We start from the raw sequence: 10,954 nt of genomic DNA, 5'->3' as shown, positions 1-10,954 counted from the left end.
TTATCTTGATCAAATCGACAAATTTAGATACTTGGGAGACATATATGATGATTTAGAGATCTGTGAACCATTGTCATGCTTGCTTTCATCTTCATCTGGCCACTTCATTCAGCTTAGGAGCCTCCTAGGAGCATTGACACATGTGATCACTTAAGCTACAAAACAAAAGGGGTTAGTGACATATTTTTGTGCTTTTGGTTAGTAAACAAATAGGAAAAGCAATAATATACAATTCAAACATGCTTGGTGGTCTCAAACCAACTCACACAAGTCCCAACCCATAGGGTAAAGGAGCCACACATGTTATGATCCTTGAGGCAATGCAATGAGCAATGATATGATGCCATGAGGGATCTTAGGGTCAAAATTAGGGTCTTACACGGGGCAGTTTTTTTGAATTTTCAAATCCACTTTGTGTGGTCCCAACTTAGATTTTTCACCAATAAACACCACTTTCACTCATCATCAGTCCTATTAATCAGATTTTTATCACTTTTCTCTCTCTTTCTCACTTAACCCTTCTTCTTCCTCCATTTCTTTTCATTTTTCTCCATAACCTCCACCATTAAAGCTCATCCCTTTACCACCATAAACCGTCCAAATCACCGACTCACTTCATGAAAGCTGCTCAATTTTCAGTCCTCCACAAGTACACGGTAACCTTTTCTCCTAACCCATACTTTATTTTTGCTCAAAAAATTTAGTAGGGACCAACTATGCCGCCTAGACGAATTGCTAAGGGAATGCAACCAGAGGCTGAGCCGTCCAGGCCTTGGAAAAGGACCATTCGCCATCCAAATTCTCACGACATCATTTTTGACAACCCGGAGCATGAGAGGCGTTACTCATCTCACGTCAAGCGTAAGATAACACCAATGAGGTATTTATGCTCTGACACTCTACCTCAATTGGGTCTATCTGAGGAATTGGATAAAATGTTTCATGTGTTAGGCATGATATAATTTGTGCACTGTGAGGCGCCTACATTTGAGTGCATTACATTAAATTTTTTTAGCACTATTGAGTTTAAGCTGAAGAGGGATGGACAGGTACCATTATGTACTATGGTGGCACTATGCATTTCAGGTTATATAACATTGGCCATGAGTTGGCGGTTAAGCAGCTAGGTGAGATCCTCCTCTTACCCCTGTATGGCCTCGGGGCCGTTCCGGATTGATTTCATGCTAAAACTTTTTGGTTGGCCATCACGGGTCGAACCGATTATGTGGAAAAGGGAGCTAAAGCATTTGGCATTCAGAACCCTTGCTTTCGCTACGCTCAGAAGGTACTAGCTATCACACTCTTTGGTAGGGGTGATAGTACTTGTGTGGCTACCCAGAGAGAGATATTCTTCCTATTTGCCATGGCAAATAGGGTTGCTGTGAGCATTGCAGCTGACTATCAAGTTGGACTTAAATTTTGCATTATTTGGATTTTTGATGATAAAGTTATGAGCACTTAAAGTTGGACTTTTTCAAGATTCAATGGCTTTGGTCCAAAGTGACCTATAATGTTTTATATTATCACGTGTTTATTTTAGGACTATGAAATTTTGTCCAACATAACATTTTAAGTAGACATATTAAGCTTTCCAATGCAGTTGGTCTCACCTCAAAATCATAAAGATTGAGGAAGTTAGGTCCTTGGGAAGTTGACCCAAAATTAGGGTTTCAGTCAAAATGACCTATAATGTTTTGAAATGAATGATGACCTTACAAGTTTCAAATGAATTTTTGATGAAGATGAAAGTTGTTCATATGGTTCTTAAGAACATTGTTGCTCTTGGGGTCATCTTTATTTGACAAACACATCAAAAGTTAGGTATCAGTGGATTTCAATTTAGTTAGATGACTTGACTGGTCAACTTCTCAAGTCCAAACTTCAAATCTTGATGAATGAATGATTGAGGATACTATCATAGGCTCATATATGTAAAAAATAACGAATGAAAGAACATCCCTTGATTGAATTTGATCATAGGTTGAGATTGCTTTCATGAGCAAGGCATAGTTGATGCATAGTTGAATTAGGGTTTCCTTGGGAAACAATCCTCAAGCCCTTTTGTTTATCTTGATCAAATTGACAAATTTAGATACTTGGGAGACATATATGATGATTTAGAGATTTGTGAACCATTGTCATGCATGCTTTCATCTTCATCTGGCCACTTTATTAAGCTTAGGAGCCTCCTAGGAGCATTGGCACATGTGATCACTTTAGCTACAAAACAAAAGGGGTTAGTGACATATTTTTATGCTTTTGGTTCGTAAACAAATAGGAAAAGCAATAATATACAATTCAAGCATGCTTGGTGGTCTCAAACCAACTCACACAAATCCCAACCCATGGGGTAAAGGAGCCACACATGCTATGATCCTTGAGGTAATGCAATGAGCAATGATACGATGCCATGAGGGATCTTAGGGTCAAAATTAGGGTCTTACCCGGGGCAATTTTTTTGAATTTTCAAATCCACTTTGTGGGGTCCCAACTCAAATTTTTCACCAATAAATACCACTTTAACTCATCATCAATCCTATTAATCAGATTTTTTTTTCACTTTTCTCTCTCTTTCTCACTTACCCCTCCTTCTTCCTCCATTACTTTTCATTTTTCTCCATAACCTCCACCATTAAAGCTCATTCCTTTACCACCATAAACCGTCTAAATCACCGACTCACTTCATGAAAGTTGCTCCATTTTCCGTCCTCTACAAGTACACGGTGACCTTTTCTCCTAACTCCATACTTTATTTTTGCTCAAAAAATTTAGCAGGGACCAACTATGCCGCCTAGACGAATTGTTAAGGGAAAGCAAACAGAGGCTGAGCCGTCCAGGCCTCAGGAAAGGACCATTCGCCATCCAAAATCTCACGACACCATTTTCGACAACCCGAAGCATGAGAGGCGTTACTCATCTCACGTCAAGCGTAAGATAACACCAATGAGGTATTTATGCTCTGTCACTCTACCTCAATTGGGTCTGTCTGAGGAATTGGATATAATGTTTCATGTGCTATGCATGCTATAATTTGTGCACTGTAAGGCGCCTACATTTGAGTGCATTACATTAAAAAATTTTAGCACTATTGAGTTTAAGCTGAAGAAGGGATGGACATGTACCATTATGTACTATGGTGGCACTATGCATTTCAGGTTATATACCATTGACCACGGTTAAGAAGCTAGGTGAGATCCTCCCCTTACCCCTGTATGGCCCCGGGGCCGTTCCAGATAGATTTGATGCTAAAACTTTTTGGTTGGCCATCACGGGTCGAACCGATTATGTGCAAAAGGGAGCTAAAGCATTTGGCATTCAGAACCTCTGCTTTCACTATGCTCAGAAGGTACTAGCTTTCGCACTCTTTGGTAGGGGTGATAGTACTTGTGTGGCTACCCAGAGAGAGATATTCTTTCTATTTGCCAGAGAAAATAGGGTTGTTGTGAGCATTGCAGCATTTGCAGCTGACTATCAATTTGGACTTAAATTTTGCATTATTTGGATTTTTGATGATAAAGTTATGGGCACTTAAAGTTGGACTTTTTCAAGATTCAATGGCTTTGGTCCAAAGTGACCTATAATGTTTTGTATTATGACATGTGGCTATTTTCGGATTAGGAAATTTTGTCCAACATAACATTTGAAGTAGAGATATTAATCTTTTCAATGCAGTTGGTATCACCTTAAAATCATAAAGATTGAGGAAGTTAGGTCCTTAGAAAGTTGACCCAAAATTAGGGTTTCAGTTAAAATGACCTATAATGTTTTGAAATGAATGATGACCTTCCAAGTTTCAAATGAATTTTTGATGAACATGAAAGTTGTTCATATGGTTCTTAAGAACATATTTTCTCTTCGGGTCATCTTCATTTGACAAACACATAAAAAGTTAGGTATCAGTGGATTTTAATTTAGTCAGATGACTTGACTGGTCAACTTCTCAAGTCCAAACTTCAAATCTTGATGAATGAATGAATAAGGATACTCACATAGGCTCATATATGCATAAAATAATGAATGAAAGAACTTCCTTTGATTGAATTTGATCATAGGTTGAGGTTGCTTTCATGAGCAAGGCATAGTTGATGCACAGTAGAATTAGGGTTTCCTTGGGAAACAATCCTCAAGCCCTTTTGTTTATCTTGATCAAATTGACAAATTTAGATACTTGGGAGACATATATGATGATTTAGAGATCTGTGAACCATTGTCATGCTTGCTTTCATCTTCATCTGGCCACTTCATTAAGCTTAGGAGCCTCCTAGGAGCATTGACACATGTGATCACTTAAGCTACAAAACAAAAGGGGTTATTGACATATTTTTGTGCTTTTGGTTAGTAAACAAATAGGAAAAGCAATAATATACAATTCAAACATGCTTGGTGGTCTCAAACCAACTCACACAAGTCCCAACCCATAGGGTAAAGGAGCCACACATGCTATGATCCTTGAGGCAATGCAATGAGCAATGATATGATGCCATGAGGGATCTTAGGGTCAAAATTAGGGTCTTACCCGGGGCAATTTTTTTGAATTTTCAAATCCACTTTGTGGGGTCCCAACTCAGATTTTTCACCAATAAATACCACTTTAACTCATCATCAATCCTATTAATCAGATTTTTTTTCACTTTTCTCTCTCTTTCTCACTTAACCCTCCTTCTTCCTCCATTACTTTTCATTTTTCTCCACAACCTCCACCATTAAAGCTCATTCCTTTACCACCATAAACCGTCTAAATCACCGACTCACTTCATTAAAGCTGCTCAATTTTCCGTCCTCTACAAGTACACGGTGACCTTTTCTCCTAACTCCATACTTTATTTTTGCTCAAAAAATTTAGCAGGGACCAACTATGCCGCCTAGACGAATTGTTAAGGGAAAGCAAACAGAGGCTGAGTCGTCCAGGCCTCGGGAAAGGACCATTCGCCATCCAAAATCTCACGACATTATTTTCGACAACCCGAAGCATGAGAGCCGTTACTCATCTCACGTCAAGCGTAAGATAACACCAATGAGGTATTTATGCTCTGTCACTCTACCTCAATTGGGTCTGTCTGAGGAATTGGATATAATGTTTCATGTGCTAGGCATGCTATAATTTGTGCACTGTGAGGCGCCTACATTTGAGTGCATTACATTAAAAATTTTTAGCACTATTGAGATTAAGCTGAAGAAGGGATGGACATGTACCATTATGTACTATGGTGGCACTATGCATTTCAGGTTATATACCATTGACCACGGTTAAGTAGCTAGGTGAGATCCTCCCCTTACCCCTGTATGGCCCCGGGGCCGTTCCAGATAGATTTGATGCTAAAACTTTTTGGTTGGCCATCACGGGTCGAACCGATTATGTGCAAAAGGGAGCTAAAGCCTTTGGCACTCAGAACCTCTGCTTTCACTATGCTCAGAAGGTACTAGCTTCCGCACTCTTTGGTAGGGGTGATAGTACTTGTGTGGCTACCCAGAGAGAGATATTCTTTCTATTTGCCAGAGAAAATAGGGTTGTTGTGAGCATTGCAGCATTTGCAGCTGACTATCAATTTGGACTTAAATTTTGCATTATTTGGATTTTTGATGATAAAGTTATGGGCACTTAAAGTTGGACTTTTTCAAGATTCAATGGCTTTGGTCCAAAGTGACCTATAATGTTTTGTATTATGACATGTGGTTATTTTCGGATTAGGAAATTTTGTCCAACATAACATTTGAAGTAGAGATATTAATCTTTTCAATGCAGTTGGTATCACCTTAAAATCATAAAGATTGAGGAAGTTAGGTCCTTAGAAAGTTGACCCAAAATTAGGGTTTCAGTTAAAATGACCTATAATGTTTTGAAATGAATGATGACCTTCCAAGTTTCAAATGAATTTTTGATGAACATGAAAGTTGTTCATATGGTTCTTAAGAACATATTTTCTCTTCGGGTCATCTTCATTTGACAAACACATAAAAAGTTAGGTATCAGTGGATTTTAATTTAGTCAGATGACTTGACTGGTCAACTTCTCAAGTCCAAACTTCAAATCTTGATGAATGAATGAATAAGGATACTCACATAGGCTCATATATGCATAAAATAATGAATGAAAGAACTTCCTTTGATTGAATTTGATCATAGGTTGAGGTTGCTTTCATGAGCAAGGCATAGTTGATGCACAGTAGAATTAGGGTTTCCTTGGGAAACAATCCTCAAGCCCTTTTGTTTATCTTGATCAAATTGACAAATTTAGATACTTGGGAGACATATATGATGATTTAGAGATCTGTGAACCATTGTCATGCTTGCTTTCATCTTCATCTGGCCACTTCATTAAGCTTAGGAGCCTCCTAGGAGCATTGACACATGTGATCACTTAAGCTACAAAACAAAAGGGGTTATTGACATATTTTTGTGCTTTTGGTTAGTAAACAAATAGGAAAAGCAATAATATACAATTCAAACATGCTTGGTGGTCTCAAACCAACTCACACAAGTCCCAACCCATAGGGTAAAGGAGCCACACATGCTATGATCCTTGAGGCAATGCAATGAGCAATGATATGATGCCATGAGGGATCTTAGGGTCAAAATTAGGGTCTTACCCGGGGCAATTTTTTTGAATTTTCAAATCCACTTTGTGGGGTCCCAACTCAGATTTTTCACCAATAAATACCACTTTAACTCATCATCAATCCTATTAATCAGATTTTTTTTCACTTTTCTCTCTCTTTCTCACTTAACCCTCCTTCTTCCTCCATTACTTTTCATTTTTCTCCACAACCTCCACCATTAAAGCTCATTCCTTTACCACCATAAACCGTCTAAATCACCGACTCACTTCATTAAAGCTGCTCCATTTTCCGTCCTCTACAAGTACACGGTGACCTTTTCTCCTAACTCCATACTTTATTTTTGCTCAAAAAATTTAGCAGGGACCAACTATGCCGCCTAGACGAATTGTTAAGGGAAAGCAAACAGAGGCTGAGTCGTCCAGGCCTCGGGAAAGGACCATTCGCCATCCAAAATCTCACGACATTATTTTCGACAACCCGAAGCATGAGAGCCGTTACTCATCTCACGTCAAGCGTAAGATAACACCAATGAGGTATTTATGCTCTGTCACTCTACCTCAATTGGGTCTGTCTGAGGAATTGGATATAATGTTTCATGTGCTAGGCATGCTATAATTTGTGCACTGTGAGGCGCCTACATTTGAGTGCATTACATTAAAAATTTTTAGCACTATTGAGATTAAGCTGAAGAAGGGATGGACATGTACCATTATGTACTATGGTGGCACTATGCATTTCAGGTTATATACCATTGACCACGGTTAAGTAGCTAGGTGAGATCCTCCCCTTACCCCTGTATGGCCCCGGGGCCGTTCCAGATAGATTTGATGCTAAAACTTTTTGGTTGGCCATCACGGGTCGAACCGATTATGTGCAAAAGGGAGCTAAAGCCTTTGGCACTCAGAACCTCTGCTTTCACTATGCTCAGAAGGTACTAGCTTCCGCACTCTTTGGTAGGGGTGATAGTACTTGTGTGGCTACCCAGAGAGAGATATTCTTTCTATTTGCCAGAGAAAATAGGGTTGTTGTGAGCATTGCAGCATTTGCAGCTGACTATCAATTTGGACTTAAATTTTGCATTATTTGGATTTTTGATGATAAAGTTATGGGCACTTAAAGTTGGACTTTTTCAAGATTCAATGGCTTTGGTCCAAAGTGACCTATAATGTTTTGTATTATGACATGTGGTTATTTTCGGATTAGGAAATTTTGTCCAACATAACATTTGAAGTAGAGATATTAATCTTTTCAATGCAGTTGGTATCACCTTAAAATCATAAAGATTGAGGAAGTTAGGTCCATAGGAAGTTGACCCAAAATTAGGGTTTCAGTTAAAATGACCTATAATGTTTTGAAATTAATGATGACCTTCCAAGTTTCAAATGAATTTTTGATGAACATGAAAGTTGTTCATATGGTTCTTAAGAACATATTTTCTCTTGGGGTCATCTTCATTTGACAAACACATAAAAAGTTAGGTATCCGTGGATTTCAATTTAGTCAGATGACTTGACTGGTCAACTTCTCAAGTCCAAACTTCAAATCTTGATGAATGAATGAATAAGGATACTCACGTAGGCTCATATATGCATAAAATAATGAATGAAAGAACTTCCCTTGATTGAATTTGATCATAGGTTGAGGTTGCTATCATGAGCAAGGCATAGTTGATGCACAGTTGAATTAGGGTTTCCTTGGGAAACAATCCTCAAGCCCTTTTGTTTATCTTGATCAAATTGACAAATTTAGATACTTGGGAGACATATATGATGATTTAGAGATTTGTGAACCATTGCCATGCTTGCTTTCATCTTCATCTCGCCACTTCATTAAGCTTAGGAGCCTCCTAGGAGCATTGACACATGTGATCACTTAAGCTACAAAACAAAAGGGGTTAGTAACATATTTTTGTGCTTTTGGTTAGTAAACAAATAGGAAAAGCAATAATATACAATTCAAACATGATTGGTGGTCTCAAACCAACTCACATAAGTCCCAACCCATAGGGTAAAGGAGCCACACATGTTATGATCCTTGAGGCAATGCAATGAGCAATGATATGATGCCATGAGGGATCTTAGGGTCAAAATTAGGGTCTTACACGGGGCAGTTTTTTTGAATTTTCAAATCCACTTTGTGTGGTCCCAACTTAGATTTTTCACCAATAAACACCACTTTCACTCATCATCAATCCTATTAATCAGATTTTTATCACTTTTCTCTCTCTTTCTCACTTAACCCTTCTTCTTCCTCCATTACTTTTCATTTTTCTCCATAACCTCCACCATTAAAGCTCATCCCTTTACCACCATAAACCGTCCAAATCACCGACTCACTTCATGAAAGCTGCTCAATTTTCAGTCCTCCACAAGTACACGGTAACCTTTTCTCCTAACTCCATACTTTATTTTTGCTCAAAAAATTTAGTAGGGACCAATTATGCCGCCTAGACGAATTGCTAAGGGAAAGCAACCAGAGGCTGAGCCGTCCAGGCCTCGGAAAAGGACCATTCGCCATCCAAATTCTCACGACATCATTTTTGACAACCCGGAGCATGAGAGGCGTTACTCATCTCACGTCAAGCGTAAGATAACACCAATGAGGTATTTATGCTCTGACACTCTACCTCAATTGGGTCTATCTGAGGAATTGGATAAAATGTTTCATGTGTTAGGCATGATATAATTTGAGCACTGTGAGGCGCCTACATTTGAGTGCATTACATTAAATTTTTTTAGCACTATTGAGTTTAAGCTGAAGAGGGATGGACAGGTACCATTATGTACTATGGTGGCACTATGCATTTCAGGTTATATAACATTGGCCATGAGTTGGCGGTTAAGCAGCTAGGTGAGATCCTCCTCTTACCCCTGTATGGCCTCGGGGCCGTTCCGGATAGATTTCATGCTAAAACTTTTTGGTTGGCCATCCCGGGTCGAACCGATTATGTGGAAAAGGGAGCTAAAGCATTTGGCATTCAGAACCCCTGCTTTCGCTACGCTTAGAAGGTACTAGCTATCACACTCTTTGGTAGGGGTGATAGTACTTGTGTGGCTACCCAGAGAGAGATATTCTTCCTATTTGCCATGGCAAATAGGGTTGCTGTGAGCATTGCTGCTGACTATCAAGTTGGACTTAAATTTTGCATTATTTGGATTTTTGATGATAAAGTTATGAGCACTTAAAGTTGGACTTTTTCAAGATTTAATGGCTTTGGTCCAAAGTGACCTATAATGTTTTATATTATCACATGTGTTTATTTTAGGACTATGAAATTTTGTCCAACATAACATTTTAAGTAGACATATTAAGCTTTCCAATGCAGTTGGTCTCACCTCAAAATCATAAAGATTGAGGAAGTTAGGTCCTTGGGAAGTTGACCCAAAATTAGGGTTTCAGTCAAAATGACCTATAATGTTTTGAAATGAATGATGACCTTACAAGTTTCAAATGAATTTTTGATGAAGATGAAAGTTGTTCATATGGTTCTTAAGAACATTGTTGCTCTTGGGGTCATCTTTATTTGACAAACACATCAAAAGTTAGGTATCAGTGGATTTCAATTTAGTTAGATGACTTGACTGGTCAACTTCTCAAGTCCAAACTTCAAATCTTGATGAATGAATGATTGAGGATACTCACATAGGCTCATATATGCCAAAAATAATGAATGAAAGAACTTCCCTTGATTGAATTTGATCATAGGTTGAGGTTGCTTTCATGAGCAACGCATAGTTGATGCATAGTTGAATTAGGGTTTCCTTGGGAAACAATCCTCAAGCCCTTTTGTTTATCTTGATCAAATTGACAAATTTAGATACTTGGGAGACATATATGATGATTTAGAGATTTGTGAACCATTGTCATGCATGCTTTCATCTTCATCTGGCCACTTTATTAAGCTTAGGAGCCTCCTAGGAGCATTGGCACATGTGATCACTTTAGCTACAAAACAAAAGGGGTTAGTGACATATTTTTATGTTTTTGGTTCGTAAACAAATTGGAAAAGCAATAATATACAATTCAAGCATGCTTGGTGGTCTCAAACCAACTCACACAAATCCCAACCCATGGGGTAAAGGAGCCACACATGCTATGATCCTTGAGGTAATGCAATGAGCAATGATACGATGCCATGAGGGATCTTAGGGTGAAAATTAGGGTCTTACCCGGGGCAATTTTTTTGAATTTTCAAATCCACTTTGTGGGGTCCCAACTCAAATTTTTCACCAATAAATACCACTTTAACTCATCTTCAATCCTATTAATTAGATTTTTTTTCACTTTTCTCTCTCTTTCTCACTTACCCCTCCTTCTTCCTCCATTATTTTTCATTTTTCTCCACAACCTCCACCATTAAAGCTCATTCCTTTACCACCATAAACCGTCTAAATCAC

This window comes from Lathyrus oleraceus, chromosome 1, assembly GCF_024323335.1.
Source record: "Lathyrus oleraceus cultivar Zhongwan6 chromosome 1, CAAS_Psat_ZW6_1.0, whole genome shotgun sequence".
Lineage (NCBI taxonomy): Eukaryota > Viridiplantae > Streptophyta > Magnoliopsida > Fabales > Fabaceae > Lathyrus > Lathyrus oleraceus.
This window is presented reverse-complemented; position numbering follows the sequence as displayed.